We start from the raw sequence: 15,000 nt of genomic DNA on the forward strand, positions 1-15,000 counted from the left end.
CTTTTTGTTCCACGAAATCGCACAAGCTTTTTTCGCATCCACGGTTTGCCACCGCACACCAAAATTCCGATCCGGCTGCCTACTTTAGCCAACAGGTGGAGCCAGGCGCGCCGTACTTGCGCGGCACTTCCCACGTCCACCGAAGTCGGTGCCAAGGACCACTTTCGGCGCCGGAGCCGCGTACGAGCCTACTCGAGGCGGAAGAACGAAGCCAGCAAGGGCCTGGCCGCAAGTGCGTTCAATTGTCGGGACGTCCAAGTCCCTCGTTCTTCCGTGCTTCCTCTTTCGGCAAGTCGTTGCGGCACCTTCCCAAAGCGCGCAGACCCGCTAATCGCGACGAGCGCGACGTGGCCGTGCCGCCTTTCCCTCGGCAGCAAGCAAAACGCCTGGCAACGTCGACGCTCCCCTAACCGCGATCTCGCACCGTGTTTCGTGTGGCGAATTCAAAAGCCGGCCGGCGCTGCTGCAACCATTACGGTCGGTACGCATACGCCGCGGAGGGCGGGACGGTCATCGGAGCGTGCGGTTCCTCCATCGAGTACTGCGCACCTCGGCCGTCGCATCGCCGTGCCATGACCGGCCGCGCGTCAACGCGAACCGGTGCCAGCGAGATCCCTCGCCTGCAAGAACCGACCGGCAGCCTCCGTCACCCGAGGACGCGGAGGCGCTTGCCGCGGACGGCGGGACGGTATGCACTGGTGCACAGCGGACCCGTCACATCGCCAGTTCCTTGACCGACCGCCGACGCTTGTGCCGTTCCTCTCGTACTTGGCAGTCGCCGCGCGATTGTCGGGTCTCGTTCTTGCACGCTCGAACGGTCGGGAGGGCACTCGGCTGGCGTTTCGGGAACGCGCAGCCTCGCCTTCTACCGACGTAACCACGACTCGCCGTTCGCGCTCCGCCGCTCCTGTTTACAGTACTAGGCGGTCCCGCAGCGGTCGGGTCGCGCATTTCGAGCGCTTCGAGCCACGGTGCAGTGGCGGGTCGAAAGCCGACCTATGAGTGCGTTGCGCCGTTTGTACCCGCGTCCGCCACCTGGCCGACCGTCCAAGGTCGCGGTGTTGGCGTCCGCTGGGCGCAACAATTTGTCACGGGGTGCCGCTCCACATTCAGGCAGCCCCGTGGGGAAAAGCCGACCCCGCGTCCAAACGGGGTCAGCGGCAGAAAGTGTCGGGCGCAGACGCAGCTGAGGCGCTCACCCTTCACAATCCGTTAATGATCCTTCCGCAGGTTCACCTACGGAAACCTTGTTACGACTTTTACTTCCTCTAAATGATCAAGTTTGGTCATCTTTCCAACAGACCGGCGCAACCGAAAGGCCGCGCCGGACATCGGTCCGAAGACCTCACTAAATCATTCAATCGGTAGTAGCGACGGGCGGTGTGTACAAAGGGCAGGGACGTAATCAACGCGAGCTTATGACTCGCGCTTACTGGGAATTCCTCGTTCAAGGGGAACAATTGCAAGCCCCTATCCCAATCACGAAAGAAGTTCCACGGGTTACCCAGTCTTTTCAGACAGGGATAAAGACACGCTGCTTCCTTCAGTGTAGCGCGCGTGCGGCCCCGGACATCTAAGGGCATCACAGACCTGTTATTGCTCTGTTTCGTGCGGCTAGGAGCCGCTTGTCCCTCTAAGAAGGTTGTAAGGTGCTGGGAACCCCGCACCTATTTAATAGGCTAGAGTCTCGTTCGTTATCGGAATTAACCAGACAAATCGCTCCACCAACTAAGAACGGCCATGCACCACCATCCACCGAATCAAGAAAGAGCTCTCAATCTGTCAATCCTCCCAGTGTCCGGGCCGGGTAAGTTTTCCCGTGTTGAGTCAAATTAAGCCGCAGGCTCCACTCCTGGTGGTGCCCTTCCGTCAATTCCTTTAAGTTTCAGCTTTGCAACCATACTTCCCCCGGAACCCAAATACTTTGGTTTCCCGGAAGCTGCCCGCCGAGTCATTTGAGTAACTCAGGCGGATCGCTGGTTGGCATCGTTTATGGTCAGAACTAGGGCGGTATCTGATCGCCTTCGAACCTCTGACTTTCGTTCTTGATCAATGAAAACATTCTTGGCAAATGCTTTCGCAGTAGTTCGTCTTGCGACGGTCCAAGAATTTCACCTCTAGCGCCGCAATACGAATGCCCCCGTCCGTCCCTCTTAATCATTACCTCGTATTCCAAAAACCAACAGAACAGAAACGAGGTCTTGTTCTATTATTCCATGCAAGTTTATTCAGGCGACTCGCCTGCGTTGAGCACTCTAATTTTTTCAAAGTAAAAGCACCGGCCATCTCGAGGCACACAATGAAGTGCACCAAGAAAGAACCGGCATGATGTTCAGTCCGAGCCGTCGCATCGGGTAGATGCACTACTCGTCTGGAACTGAGATCCAACTACGAGCTTTTTAACCGCAGCAGCTTTAGTATACGCTATTGGAGCTGGAATTACCGCGGCTGCTGGCACCAGACTTGCCCTCCAATTGATCCTCGTTAAAGGATTTAGAGTGTACTCATTTCAATTACGGGGCCTCAAAAGAGTCCCGTATTGTTATTTTTCGTCACTACCTCCCCGTGCCGGGAGTGGGTAATTTGCGCGCCTGCTGCCTTCCTTGGATGTGGTAGCCGTTTCTCAGGCTCCCTCTCCGGAATCGAACCCTGATTCTCCGTTACCTGTAACAACCATGGTAAGCAAGTAACCTACCATCGAAAGTTGATAAGGCAGACACTTGAAAGAAACGTCGCCGGCTCGTGGCCATGCGATCAGCACAAAGTTATCCAGAGTCACCACACAATACGGGCCGAAACCCGATCGATCTTGGTCTAATAAAAGCACCCGTTACCCAAAGGGCTCCAGGCTCACTGCATGTATTAGCTCTAGAATTGCCACAGTTATCCAAGTAGGAAGAAACGATCTAAGGAACCATAACTGATTTAATGAGCCATTCGCGGTTTCGCCTTATTTCGGCATGTACTTAGACATGCATGGCTTAATCTTTGAGACAAGCATATGATTACTGGCAGGATCAACCAGGTAATCGTTCGACTGCGCGTCCGTCCTCGCCTTCGGCGGGCCGGACGCAGTCTGTGTGCGGCGGAGGCCACCTTCAGGCGCCCCAACACGCTTATTTTGCACTCCGAGATGACGGCGTTCGAGCTCGCTACGGCACAACCTTCCCGAAAGACGAGTGGGAGCCGTGCGGCAAGAAGCACGTTCATGCTCGCTCTTTTTCGTTGCATCGACTCGGTCGCGCCGTGCGGGTTGCCCAAGCCCGCTGCACTGTCGGTGGACCGGCCGGAACTAGCAACGGAGCCGAGACTGCAAAGCCGCCAGACGACGGGTCACGCCCGCGTCTTCGGCGCTTTCGCATCTGAATCGCCCGAGGACGACACGGAACACACCTCGATATCGTGGTAAAACGGCACCGTCCGACAACCAGCCCCTAACGCATCAAGCGGATGAGGCTGCAGACGACTGCCGTGGATTCCCCTGGAGCAGACCCGAGGACACGCTTGACGAGGCCGAAGCCCGCCGCATATCAGACACCCGGTCGCTTTCGCGTACGCCGCTCACGAGAACCCCCACATAATAGCAGCGATAAGTACCCAGACCTCCTTGGGCACTAATACGAGCGTACTCGAGAAAATTTCACCGCGGGTGTGCCCCGAAACGTGTGGCACGTTGAGCGTGCCACAAGTCTACGTCGCTCTCAAACCCGCCGAGGTCGTAGAATTTGCGACCCTACTCACGAAATTCCCACCGAGGATACGGCCGCAAACGTACCGCACCTTGGGTAGGCCACGAGTTTGTGCAACACTACGCTGACGGCACAGCACCGAGGTCGTGCGCGCACGCACGGGAAAATTCCGCCGCGGTTTCTGCCGAAAACGTGAGGCACCACGACTCTCCGCAAGTTCGCGTCGACTGCGAAAGACCGAAGTCGTGAACGACGTGTCCGCTACTCGCCGCCGACACGCTGGACACCAAACGTACAACGACTCGACGGCGTCGTAGAGGCCCACGACGCGGTTTTCCTTAACGACGTCTCGGCGTGGCACCGACAGGTTAGAACGGCCGACCAACGTTCCCTGTCCGCCGTTCGGCTCAGTCGAAGGGCTCGGCGACTTCGGCAACGCTGCGAAGCCGCACGGTGACGCACGCCATGTCCCCATTTTTTTTTTTTTTCTTTCTGCGTCTGCCGGGGTGCCCCTATAATAGCAGCGATAAGCACCCAGACCGCCGTGGGTCGCTCGCCCCGGCTGACGTGGTTTTTCGTACTCCTGCGGCGGTCGCCGTCAAGCACGTCCAAATACGCTACTTTCGTGGGCGCATTCACGCTCTTTCGCTTCGCCGGAGTGCCAGCACTCACTCTGCCAAAAACGGCGAACATCCGAGCGGCGGTTCCCACTTTTGCGTCGGCGTCGCAAACCCCGCCCCGGCAGACGAGGTTTGCCGTACTCGTGCGACGGTGGCCGGCGGGCACGTCGAAAGACGCCGATATCGTGCGCGAATTGGCGCACCTTGGCTTCACCGGAGTGCCGCCACTGACTCCTCCAAAAACGGCGAAGATCCGAGCGGCGCTTCCCACTTTCGCATCGGCGTCCCGAACTCCGCCCCGGCTGACGCGGTTTACCGTACTCGTGCGACGGTCGCCGGCGAGCACGTGGAAAGACGCCGATATCGTGCCCGAATCGGCTCCGTTCGGCTTCGCCGGAGTGCCAGCACTGGCTCGGCGAAAGACGACGAACATCCGAGCGACGGTTCTCACTATTGCGTACGCGTCGCAAACCCCGCCCCGGCAGACGCACTTTGCCGTACTCGTGCGACGGTCGCCGGCGAGCACGTAGAAAGACGCCGATATCGTGCCGGAATCGGCCCCGTTTGGCTTCGCCGGAGTGCCAGCACTCACTCGGCCACAAACGGCGAACATCCGAGCGGCGGTTCCCACTTAGCCGTCGGCGTCCCGAACTCCGCCCCGGCAGACGCGGTTGCCGAGCTCGTGCGACTAGCGACCGCGAAGCCGTCTCGCGACGCCGCTTTCGTGCGCGGCTCCCACTGCGACCTGGGTCACCCGAGGTCGACGAGCAAGAAAGAATGTCGAAAAAAAATTTTTTTTTTTTTGCGTCTGCCGGGGTGCCCCTATAATAGCAGCGATAAGCACCCAGACCGCCATGGGTCGCTCGCCCCGGCTGACGTGGTTTTTCGTTTTCCTGCGGTGGTCGTCGTCAAGCACGTCCAAACACGCCACTTTCGTGGGCGCATTCGCGCTCTTTCGCTTCGCCGGAGTGCCAGCACTCACTCTGCCAAAAACGGCGAACATCCTAGTGGCGGTTCCCACTTTTGCGTCGGCGTCGCCAACCCCGCCCCGGCATACGCGGTTTGCCGTACTCGTGCGGCGGTGGCCGGCGGGCACGTCGAAAGACACCGATATCGTGCGCGAGTCGATGCTTCTTGGTCTCGCAGGAGGGCCGCCACTCACTCCTGCAAAAACGGCGAAGATCCGAGCGGCGCTTCCCACTTTTTCGTCGGCATCGCAAACCTCGCCCCGGCAGACGCGCTTTGCCGTACTCGTGCGACGGTCGCCGGCGAGCACGTCGAAATACGCCGATATCGTGCCCGAATCGGCCCCGTTTCGCTTCGCCGGAGTGCCAGCACTCACTCGGCCAAAAACGGCGAACATCCGAGCAGCGGTACCCACTTAGCCGTCGGCATCCCGAACTCCGCGCCGGCTGACGCGGTTGCCGAGCTCGTGCGACTAGCGACCGCGAACGCGTCTCGCGACGCCGCTTTCGTGCGCGGCTCCCATTGCGACCTGGGTTACCCGAGCTCGACCAGCAAAAAAGAAGGTCGAAAAAAAATTTTTTTTTTCTGCGTCTGCCGGGGTGCCCCTATAATAGCAGCGATAAGCACCCAGACCGCCGTGGGTCGCTCGCCCCGGCTGACGTGGTTTTTCGTACTCCTGCAGCGGTCGCCGTCAAGCACGTCCAAATACGCCACTTTCGTGGGCGCTTTCGCGCTCTTTCGCGTCGCCGGTGTGCCAGCACTCACTCTGCCAAAAACGGCGAACATCCTAGTGGCGGTTCCCACTTTTGCGTCGGCGTCGCCAACCCCGCCCCGGCATACGCGGTTTGCCGTACTCGTGCGGCGGTGGCCGGCGGGCACGTCGAAAGACACCGATATCGTGCGCGAGTCGATGCTTCTTGGTCTCGCAGGAGGGCCGCCACTCACTCCTGCAAAAACGGCGAAGATCCGAGCGGCGCTTCCCACTTTTTCGTCGGCATCGCAAACCTCGCCCCGGCAGACGCGCTTTGCCGTACTCGTGCGACGGTCGCCGGCGAGCACGTCGAAATACGCCGATATCGTGCCCGAATCGGCCCCGTTTCGCTTCGCCGGAGTGCCAGCACTCACTCGGCCAAAAACGGCGAACATCCGAGCAGCGGTACCCACTTAGCCGTCGGCATCCCGAACTCCGCGCCGGCTGACGCGGTTGCCGAGCTCGTGCGACTAGCGACCGCGAACGCGTCTCGCGACGCCGCTTTCGTGCGCGGCTCCCATTGCGACCTGGGTTACCCGAGCTCGACCAGCAAAAAAGAAGGTCGAAAAAAAATTTTTTTTTTCTGCGTCTGCCGGGGTGCCCCTATAATAGCAGCGATAAGCACCCAGACCGCCGTGGGTCGCTCGCCCCGGCTGACGTGGTTTTTCGTACTCCTGCAGCGGTCGCCGTCAAGCACGTCCAAATACGCCACTTTCGTGGGCGCTTTCGCGCTCTTTCGCGTCGCCGGTGTGCCAGCACTCACTCTGCCAAAAACGGCCAACATCCGAGCGGCGGTTCCCACTTTTGCGTCGGCGTCGTAAACCCCGCCCCGGCAGACGCGGTTTGCCCTACTCGTTCGACGGTCGCCGGCGAGCGCGTCGAAAGACGCCGATATCGTGCGCTAATTGGCGCTCCTTGGCTTCTCCGGAGTGCCGCCACTCACTCCTCCAAAAACGGCGAAGATCCGAGCGGCGTTCTCCACTTTCGCATCGGCGTCCCGAACTCCGCCCGGGCTGACGCGGTTTACCGTACTCGTGCGACGGTCGCCGCCGGGCACGTCGAAAGACGCCGATATCGTGCCGTAATCGGCCCCGTTTGGCTTCGCCCGAGTGCCAGCACTCACTCGGCCAAAAACGGCGAACATCCGAGCAGCGTTTCCCACTTTCGCATCGGCGTCCCGAAGCCCGCCCCGGCAGACGCGGTTTGCCCTACTCGAGCGACGGTCGCCGGCGATCACGTCGAAAGGCGCCGAATTCGTGCACGAATCGATGCTTCTTGGTCTCGCAGGAGGGCCGCCACTCACTCCTGCAAAAACGGCGAAGATCCGAGTTGCGCTTCCCACTTTTTCGTCGGCGTCCCGAACTACGCCCCGGCTGACGCGGTTTACCGTACTCGTGCGACGGTCGCCGGCGGGCACTTCAAAATACGCCGATTTCGTGGGCGCATTCACGCTGTTTCGCTTCCCCGGAGTGCCAACACTCACTCTGCCGAAAGCGGCGATCATCCGAGCGGCGGTTCCCACTTTTGCGTCGGCTTCGCAAACGGCGCCCCGGCAGACGCGCTCGTGCGACGTACTCGTGCGACGGTCGCCGGCGAGCACGTCGAAAGACGCCGATATCGTGCTCGAATCGACCCCGTTTCGCTTCGCCGGAGTGCTGCCAGTCACGGCGCAGAAAACGGCGAACAAGTGTTTTTTTTTTTTTTCCTAGAATTTGTGTTATAGAAGGCACATTTGATATCGGACGATAATTTTCAACTTTATCACGCGCACCGATTTTCGTGTAGAGGTTTGCAAGTTTATGGGAATTTCTCCACTTGGAATAATGCGATTTAGTAGTACTACGAGAACTTCATGGATGTACTCAAGGGTACGGGGCAAGTCAGTTACGTCAACACCTGCAGATTTTTTACACTTCAAACTGAAAATTGTTGGTTGTGAGTCCTCGTGTGATATTAAAGGCCGATTCGCTAACACATAGAACAAAGAAAGAAAGGAAGAAAAAACGCCCGCGCTCGCTCAAGAAACCTGGGTTCGCAACAAGTGGCAACAACAAGCAACCGAGCGAGTGCGCCAAAACCCGTGGCGGCCGAACAAACGCGAAGTCCCAACCGCGTCAGCCGGGGCGGCACGGGACAGGAAAAATCACTTCAGCCGGGGCGGCGGGGCACCGAATAAACCTCGTCACCTCGTCGCAGGATAAAAGAGGAAACAAAAAGTCTAAACAGCGTCTGCTGGAGCGAATGCGTAATAAAACAACAACAACAACAAAAAAAAAACACCCGCGCTCAAGAAGTCTGCAATCCTCACAAAAGGCGACTGTGACCGAGCAGCGTCAGCCGGGGCCGTGCGGAAACGGAAAAACCGCGACTACCGGGGCGTCGAGGCACCGAAAAATCCACTTCAGCCGCGGCGAAAAAAAAAACAAAAAGAAAGACGGAGGGGGGGGGGGAACCACGTCTGCCGGGGCGAAGGAAAAAAAAAAACGCGTCTGCCGGGGCGAGCCCGGGTGCGGCACCACCGGGAAAACTGTGGCAAACAGACATGGCGATCGAGTGAGTGGGCCGCCAGCCAGGCTCAGCCAAAAAGTGCAAAGTCCGAACTGCGTCAGCCGGGGCGGCAAAAACCGCGTCAGCCGGGGCGGCGCAAAAAACCGCGTCTGCCGGGGCGGCACGAAACCGCGTCAGCCGGGGCGGGGCGAAAACTGCGTCAGCCGGGGCGAAAAGAAAAAAAAAACGCGTCTGCCGGGGCAAGCCCGGGTGCGGCACCACCGGGAAAACTGTGGCAAACAGACATGGCGATCGAGTGAGTGGGCCGCCAGCCAGGCACAGCCGAAAAGTGCAAAGTCCGAACCGTGTCAGCCGGGGCGACGCAAAAACCGCGTCAGCCGGGGCGGCGCGAAAACCGCGTCAGCCGGGGCGGCACGAAACCGCGTCAGCCGGGGCGGCGCGAAAACTGCGTCAGCCGGGGCGGCGCGAAAACCTCGTCAGCCGGGGCGAGCGAAAAGGGGGGGGGGGGGGAACCACGTCTGCCGGGGCGAAAGAAAAAAAAAACGCGTCTGCCGGGGCGAGCCCGGGTGCGGCACCACCGGGAAGACTGTGGCAAACAGACATGGCGATCGAGTGAGTGGGCCGCCAGCCAGGCTCAGCCCAAAAAGTGCCAAGTCCGAACTGCGTCAGCCGGGGCGGCAAAAACCGCGTCAGCCGGGGCGGCGCGAAAACCGCGTCTGCCGGGGCGGCGCGAAAACTGCGTCAGCCGGGGCGAGCCCGGGTGCGGCACCACCGGGAAAACTGTGGCTAACAGACATGGCGATCGAGTGAGTGGGCCACCAGCCAGGCTCAGCCAAAAAGTGCCAAGTCCGAACTGCGTCAGCCGGGGCGGCAAAAACCGCGTCAGCCGGGGCGGCGCAAAAAAACCGCGTCTGCCGGGGCGGCACGAAACCGCGTCAGCCGGGGCGGCGCGAAAACTGCGTCAGCCGGGGCGAAAGAAAAAAAAAAACGCGTCTGCCGGGGCGAGCCCGGGTGCGGCACCACCGGGAAAACTGTGGCAAACAGACATGGCGATCGAGTGAGTGGGCCGCCAGCCAGGCACAGCCGAAAAGTGCTAAGTCCGAACTGCGTCTGCCGGGGCGGCACGAAACCGCGTCAGCCGGGGCGGCGCGAAAACCGCGTCTGCCGGGGCGGCACGAAACCGCGTCAGCCGGGGCGGCGCGAAAACTGCGTCAGCCGGGGCGAGCCCGGGTGCGGCACCACCGGGAAAACTGTGGCAAACAGACATGGCGATCGAGTGAGTGGGCCGCCAGCCAGGCACAGCCGAAAAGTGCTAAGTCCGAACTGCGTCTGCCGGGGCGGCACGAAACCGCGTCAGCCGGGGCGGCGCGAAAACCGCGTCTGCCGGGGCGGCACGAAACCGCGTCAGCCGGGGCGGCGCGAAAACTGCGTCAGCCGGGGCGAGCCCGGGTGCGGCACCACCGGGAAAACTGTGGCAAACAGTGTTGTGGCTCGGGCGAGTTGGTTATCCATGAACTTAGCTTCTATTAGCGCGGCACATATGAAAAGGAAAGAGGAAAGAATACAGAGACGTCAAGACAGGTAGGCGCTAAACTTCCAACTGTTTATTTCATGCACTTGACACCCATCTTATACATGCGTAGAAACACGACTCATCTTGCACGTGGTGACATCCCAAGAAACGTCATTTCCTTATCTGTCAAAGCAATCGAAGGTGAACTCACACACAAGTTCCCCATTTTTTCTATTGCCTCGGCTTCTTTGATCTCACGTGTCAGCTGATTGCGAGACCGGCTGATAACGGTGCAGCTATACAGATCAGGGGAGCACCCACACCCCTTGCAGTGCGCCGCCAAGAACCCTCCCGCTGAAACACGGGCTCACGTACGTGTGGTGTTTTCAGCCCCCAAAAAACTAGGGGAGCTTTGCAAGTTGACCTGCCCAATTAGTTCTATTCGCTTAGTATGTGATAAGAAACATCAGGTTAGATATGTAGATTGTGTGTGTTGCGTTGTGTACGTGTTCTTGTTATCGTGTGGAAGATATTACATAGGACAGACTAAGCGGTGTCTTAATGATAGACTGCGGGAACATGCTTACAACGCGAGAAATAAACTTTCAGCGGGAGGGTTCTTGGCGGCGCACTGCAAGGGGTGTGGGTGCTCCCCTGATCTGTATAGCTGCACCGTTATCAGCCGGTCTCGCAATCAGCTGACACGTGAGATCAAAGAAGCCGAGGCAATAGAAAAAATGGGGAACTTGTGTGTGAGTTCACCTTCGATTGCTTTGACAGAAAAGGAAATGACGTTTCTTGGGATGTCACCACGTGCAAGATGAGTCGTGTTTCTACGCATGTATAAGATGGGTGTCAAGTGCATGAAATAAACAGTTGGAAGTTTAGCGCCTACCTGTCTTGACGTCTCTGTATTCTTTCCTCTTTCCTTTTCATATGTGCCGCGCTTATAGAAGCTAAGTTTGTGGCAAACAGACATGGCGATCGAGTGAGTGGGCCGCCAGCCAGGCACAGCCGAAAAGTGCTAAGTCCGAACTGCGTCAGCCGGGGCGGCAAAAACCGCGTCAGCCGGGGCGGCGCAAAAAACCGCGTCTGCCGGGGCGGCACGAAACCGCGTCAGCCGGGGCGGCGCGAAAACTGCGTCAGCCGGGGCGAAAGAAAAAAAAAAAACGCGTCTGCCGGGGCGAGCTCGGGTGCGGCACCACCGGGAAAACTGTGGCAAACAGACATGGCGATCGAGTGAGTGGGCCGCCAGCCAGGCACAGCCGAAAAGTGCTAAGTCCGAACTGCGTCTGCCGGGGCGGCACGAAACCGCGTCAGCCGGGGCGGCGCGAAAACCGCGTCTGCCGGGGCGGCACGAAACCGCGTCAGCCGGGGCGGCGCGAAAACTGCGTCAGCCGGGGCGAGCCCGGGTGCGGCACCACCGGGAAAACTGTGGCAAACAGACATGGCGATCGAGTGAGTGGGCCGCCAGCCAGGCACAGCCGAAAAGTGCTAAGTCCGAACTGCGTCTGCCGGGGCGGCACGAAACCGCGTCAGCCGGGGCGGCGCGAAAACCGCGTCTGCCGGGGCGGCACGAAACCGCGTCAGCCGGGGCGGCGCGAAAACTGCGTCAGCCGGGGCGAGCCCGGGTGCGGCACCACCGGGAAAACTGTGGCAAACAGACATGGCGATCGAGTGAGTGGGCCGCCAGCCAGGCACAGCCGAAAAGTGCAAAGTCCGAACCGTGTCAGCCGGGGCGACGCAAAAACCGCGTCAGCCGGGGCGGCGCGAAAACCGCGTCAGCCGGGGCGGCACGAAACCGCGTCAGCCGGGGCGGCGCGAAAACTGCGTCAGCCGGGGCGGCGCGAAAACCTCGTCAGCCGGGGCGAGCGAAAAGGGGGGGGGGGGAACCACGTCTGCCGGGGCGAAAGAAAAAAAAAACGCGTCTGCCGGGGCGAGCCCGGGTGCGGCACCACCGGGAAGACTGTGGCAAACAGACATGGCGATCGAGTGAGTGGGCCGCCAGCCAGGCTCAGCCCAAAAAGTGCCAAGTCCGAACTGCGTCAGCCGGGGCGGCAAAAACCGCGTCAGCCGGGGCGGCGCGAAAACCGCGTCTGCCGGGGCGGCGCGAAAACTGCGTCAGCCGGGGCGAGCCCGGGTGCGGCACCACCGGGAAAACTGTGGCTAACAGACATGGCGATCGAGTGAGTGGGCCACCAGCCAGGCTCAGCCAAAAAGTGCCAAGTCCGAACTGCGTCAGCCGGGGCGGCAAAAACCGCGTCAGCCGGGGCGGCGCAAAAAAACCGCGTCTGCCGGGGCGGCACGAAACCGCGTCAGCCGGGGCGGCGCGAAAACTGCGTCAGCCGGGGCGAAAGAAAAAAAAAACGCGTCTGCCGGGGCGAGCCCGGGTGCGGCACCACCGGGAAAACTGTGGCAAACAGACATGGCGATCGAGTGAGTGGGCCGCCAGCCAGGCACAGCCGAAAAGTGCTAAGTCCGAACTGCGTCTGCCGGGGCGGCACGAAACCGCGTCAGCCGGAGCGGCGCGAAAACCGCGTCTGCCGGGGCGGCACGAAACCGCGTCAGCCGGGGCGGCGCGAAAACTGCGTCAGCCGGGGCGAGCCCGGGTGCGGCACCACCGGGAAAACTGTGGCAAACAGACATGGCGATCGAGTGAGTGGGCCGCCAGCCAGGCACAGCCGAAAAGTGCTAAGTCCGAACTGCGTCTGCCGGGGCGGCACGAAACCGCGTCAGCCGGGGCGGCGCGAAAACCGCGTCTGCCGGGGCGGCACGAAACCGCGTCAGCCGGGGCGGCGCGAAAACTGCGTCAGCCGGGGCGAGCCCGGGTGCGGCACCACCGGGAAAACTGTGGCAAACAGACATGGCGATCGAGTGAGTGGGCCGCCAGCCAGGCACAGCCGAAAAGTGCTAAGTCCGAACTGCGTCAGCCGGGGCGGCAAAAACCGCGTCAGCCGGGGCGGCGCAAAAAACCGCGTCTGCCGGGGCGGCACGAAACCGCGTCAGCCGGGGCGGCGCGAAAACTGCGTCAGCCGGGGCGAAAGAAAAAAAAAAAAACGCGTCTGCCGGGGCGAGCCCGGGTGCGGCACCACCGGGAAAACTGTGGCAAACAGACATGGCGATCGAGTGAGTGGGCCGCCAGCCAGGCACAGCCGAAAAGTGCTAAGTCCGAACTGCGTCTGCCGGGGCGGCACGAAACCGCGTCAGCCGGGGCGGCGCGAAAACCGCGTCTGCCGGGGCGGCACGAAACCGCGTCAGCCGGGGCGGCGCGAAAACTGCGTCAGCCGGGGCGAGCCCGGGTGCGGCACCACCGGGAAAACTGTGGCAAACAGACATGGCGATCGAGTGAGTGGGCCGCCAGCCAGGCACAGCCGAAAAGTGCTAAGTCCGAACTGCGTCTGCCGGGGCGGCACGAAACCGCGTCAGCCGGGGCGGCGCGAAAACCGCGTCTGCCGGGGCGGCACGAAACCGCGTCAGCCGGGGCGGCGCGAAAACTGCGTCAGCCGGGGCGAGCCCGGGTGCGGCACCACCGGGAAAACTGTGGCAAACAGACATGGCGATCGAGTGAGTGGGCCGCCAGCCAGGCACAGCCGAAAAGTGCAAAGTCCGAACCGTGTCAGCCGGGGCGACGCAAAAACCGCGTCAGCCGGGGCGGCGCGAAAACCGCGTCAGCCGGGGCGGCACGAAACCGCGTCAGCCGGGGCAGCGCGAAAACTGCGTCAGCCGGGGCGGCGCGAAAACCTCGTCAGCCGGGGCGAGCGAAAAGGGGGGGGGGGGAACCACGTCTGCCGGGGCGAAAGAAAAAAAAAACGCGTCTGCCGGGGCGAGCCCGGGTGCGGCACCACCGGGAAGACTGTGGCAAACAGACATGGCGATCGAGTGAGTGGGCCGCCAGCCAGGCTCAGCCCAAAAAGTGCCAAGTCCGAACTGCGTCAGCCGGGGCGGCAAAAACCGCGTCAGCCGGGGCGGCGCGAAAACCGCGTCTGCCGGGGCGGCGCGAAAACTGCGTCAGCCGGGGCGAGCCCGGGTGCGGCACCACCGGGAAAACTGTGGCTAACAGACATGGCGATCGAGTGAGTGGGCCACCAGCCAGGCTCAGCCAAAAAGTGCCAAGTCCGAACTGCGTCAGCCGGGGCGGCAAAAACCGCGTCAGCCGGGGCGGCGCAAAAAAACCGCGTCTGCCGGGGCGGCACGAAACCGCGTCAGCCGGGGCGGCGCGAAAACTGCGTCAGCCGGGGCGAAAGAAAAAAAAAACGCGTCTGCCGGGGCGAGCCCGGGTGCGGCACCACCGGGAAAACTGTGGCAAACAGACATGGCGATCGAGTGAGTGGGCCGCCAGCCAGGCACAGCCGAAAAGTGCTAAGTCCGAACTGCGTCTGCCGGGGCGGCACGAAACCGCGTCAGCCGGGGCGGCGCGAAAACCGCGTCTGCCGGGGCGGCACGAAACCGCGTCAGCCGGGGCGGCGCGAAAACTGCGTCAGCCGGGGCGAGCCCGGGTGCGGCACCACCGGGAAAACTGTGGCAAACAGACATGGCGATCGAGTGAGTGGGCCGCCAGCCAGGCACAGCCGAAAAGTGCTAAGTCCGAACTGCGTCTGCCGGGGCGGCACGAAACCGCGTCAGCCGGGGCGGCGCGAAAACCGCGTCTGCCGGGGCGGCACGAAACCGCGTCAGCCGGGGCGGCGCGAAAACTGCGTCAGCCGGGGCGAGCCCGGGTGCGGCACCACCGGGAAAACTGTGGCAAACAGACATGGCGATCGAGTGAGTGGGCCGCCAGCCAGGCACAGCCGAAAAGTGCTAAGTCCGAACTGCGTCAGCCGGGGCGGCAAAAACCGCGTCAGCCGGGGCGGCGCAAAAAACCGCGTCTGCCGGGGCGGCACGAAACCGCGTCAGCCGGGGCGGCGCGAAAACTGCGTCAGCCGGGGCGAAAGAAAAAAAAAACGCGTCTGCCGG

At 61.5% G+C, this 15,000-nt stretch overlaps 1 non-coding gene across 1 annotated transcript; it reads right to left on the bottom strand.

Annotated features, from left to right (window-relative positions):
* Positions 1-1,213: 1,213 nt before the first annotated feature.
* LOC142792803 (small subunit ribosomal RNA) lies at positions 1,214-3,028 on the bottom strand. The gene has a single exon (XR_012891220.1). It is a non-coding gene; the product is annotated as a small subunit ribosomal RNA (ribosomal RNA).
* Between the last annotated feature and the right edge of the window lie 11,972 nt (positions 3,029-15,000).

The sequence above is a fragment of the Rhipicephalus microplus genome, unplaced genomic scaffold, assembly GCF_043290135.1.
Source record: "Rhipicephalus microplus isolate Deutch F79 unplaced genomic scaffold, USDA_Rmic scaffold_245, whole genome shotgun sequence".
Classification (NCBI taxonomy): domain Eukaryota; kingdom Metazoa; phylum Arthropoda; class Arachnida; order Ixodida; family Ixodidae; genus Rhipicephalus; species Rhipicephalus microplus.